The sequence below is a fragment of the Symphalangus syndactylus genome, chromosome 14, assembly GCF_028878055.3.
Source record: "Symphalangus syndactylus isolate Jambi chromosome 14, NHGRI_mSymSyn1-v2.1_pri, whole genome shotgun sequence".
Lineage (NCBI taxonomy): Eukaryota > Metazoa > Chordata > Mammalia > Primates > Hylobatidae > Symphalangus > Symphalangus syndactylus.
The window spans coordinates 38,394,732-38,397,614 of record NC_072436.2 but is presented as its reverse complement, the minus strand read 5'-3'; positions in this window follow the sequence as shown (position 1 = coordinate 38,397,614).

Genomic DNA, 2,883 nt, shown 5'->3' with positions numbered 1-2,883 from the left:
GCCAAGACTGCACCACTGCACTCCAGCCTGGGCAAAAAAGTGAGACTGTCTCAAAAAAAAAAAAAAAAAGGAAAGATGGGGCCTCAAGACCCTTCTGTGAACCATCTCTTGGTTACATAATTTATACCCTAAAATGAGTTCACTAGAATATACATTTGCACAGTCGTTTACAGTTTATAAAGCACTCTTAGCACCAACCTTATTCACCCCTGGCAGCAGTGAGGGTGTGCTATTCCTCTTTTCCATATGAGGAAGCTGCTCCTTGGAGAGGCTAATTAGTCTTGTGTAAAGTCACTCCAAGTCCAGTACTCTTTTGGTCATCCCACACCAAGGAGCAGGGTAGTGCCTGCATTTTTTAAGACCAGACTGAGGGATGGCCCACTGGGGAGAAGGCTTTGGGCCCAGAGCCAGACAGGAGAACTCATTCCTGGAAAGAGCTACACTGAGAACGCTCCAGGTGTGTAAACACTTCTTCCTCTGCATCTCAGCCTTTGTCTGGTGGCGGCCCCACTTCCAGTTCACAGGTTTTAAATACTTGTGGTAGTAGGTGTGGTAGTTTGAACTATGACCCCTCAAACATGCCTTCCTCCTAATTCCAGAAGCAATGAATATGCTACCTCTCCATGCTAAAGGGGATTTTGCAGATGGGATAAAGTTAAGGATCTTGCAATAGGAGATTATCCTGGATTATCCGGGTGGGTCCAATGTAATCACAAGGGTCATTCTAAGAGTGAGGGAGGAGGGTCAGTCAGGAAAAGCTGAAGACAGAAGAGGTTGGTGTGGTGCACTTTGAAGATGGATGGGGGGCCACAAACCTAGAAATGGAGGCGAGGAAATTGATTCTCCCCTGAAACTTCTGGAAGGAACGCAGCACTACTGACACCCTGATTTTAGACTGTTGGCCTCCAGCACTGTAAAGCGTAAATTTGTGTTGCTTAAGCTACCAAATTTGTGGTAACTTATTACAACAGAAATAGGAAACCAACACAGTAGAGAAGAAGAAACATTGACCCTATGGAATTAGGTACATTCAGAAAAGTTAAAGCCAAAGATTCTTTAATTATTTTCCCACATTTAAAACAAAGCAAAATGAACACACACACACACACACACAAACACACATCTATCCGATGACAAAATGGTCATAATTTTGCAGTGTTTAGGAGATACTGTTTAACACTTCAGAACCCCAAGTAAATTGGGAACAAAGACACTTAGAATTCTTTTTTACCCAGAACTGTGCTGAAACTAATGAACTGCAGGGTGGGAGAGTAACTTTTATTAATGCAAATGCATTTCAGGGGAGAAGGTACTGAATTGAGAAAAATACAAGATTTAAAATTCAATTGGAAATTTGGATGATTCTATCCACGATTTCTGACCCAGTTTCAAATTTGCCACCTTATCTCTATAAATACACTTAGACTTTTCATGTGCAGATTTGCATTCAGAAAATCCACTCTTGGTTCTCTGAAAACAAGTATTGAAGTATCTTAAAGATTTACCAAAAAAAAAAAAAAAAAAGTGTATGGGAGTCAAGCTTCCTTTTCCTTTTGAAAATGTATATGATATTTGTTTTAACCCAGCTCTGGCTTTGAGAGTGATCTACTATTCTGTCGCCCTAAGCGTGAGTTTAGTGGTCATTCCAGTATGTGTTAACAGACAGTGACATCATCTGGAAGCAGGAAATGGCTCTTAGGTTACCATATAAATTGACTTAAGCTTCAGAGAGGATTACAGGGCAGACCTCTGCTAAGTGTGGAGATGCCATTACAGCTAAATCAAAGGTAACTGCGAGGTCTGGCAGGCACCTGTCAACAGGTAAGGGAAGGAGAAGCTCAGAAGGAGCCTTGAGTCAGGATTACATTCTCCAAGCTTTATTTTTATTTGAGGTTAAAGGGTCACACAGAGAAGCCATTCGCAGTGCTCTTTATTTATGGTTCTCAGAGGCCCGGCTGGTGAAGCGTCATGAAGAAGAGGGATGGTCCAGGTGGGATCCCCATCTCCTGGCCCAGCTGATGACAGATGGAGGGCCTTGAGCTTTGTGAAAGCCTGCCTTTTTATCCATGTGCATTAATGTTTGCAGGCAAACATGAGAGCTCATCCTTTGTTACCTCTCTTATGGGGAGAGGTATGTGTTTTCCAAGCCTCCTTACTCCTTGGCCACCTGAAAAGAATTGTTTCCACTACCTGTTCTTGGCCTTTGAAGGACAGATGAAGAGGAAGCTGCATCACTGACTGGCAAGCTTGGCTGGAGAGAGTCTCACAAGACTGTCAGCCTGATCTCTAGCAAGGGATTCTCTGATAACTGATGTATTAGCAATAAAGTATACCCATTCCAAAAGACAGTTAGTTCCATTGAGTCACATGACTCCTGAAAACAAGAGATTTTAGCATCCAAAACAACAAAGCTATAATGGCTAAATGATTAGAAGTAATATTTTGGAACAGTAAATGGACGCTGGAAGGCAGTTGAAAATATTGTCATCACGCCAAAAAGAAATTCCATGCCCACTGGCAGTCACTACCCATTTCTAATCACTAATTCCTTCCAGCAACCACTAATGCATTTTCTGTCTCTATGCATTTGCCTATCCTGAATGTTACATATAAGTTGAATCCTACAATATGTGGTCTTTAGCATCATGTTTTCTTTTTTTTTTTTTTTGAGATGGCGTCTCGCTCTGTCACCTAGGCTGGAGTGCAGTGGTGTGATCTCGGCTCACTGCAACATCCACCTCCCAGGTTCATGCCATTCTCCTGCCTCAGCCTCCCGAGTAGCTGGGACTATGGGCACCCGCCACCACGCCCAGCTAATTTTTTTTTAATTTTTTATTTTTAGTAGAGACAGGGTTTCACTGTGTTAGCCAGGATGGTCTCAAT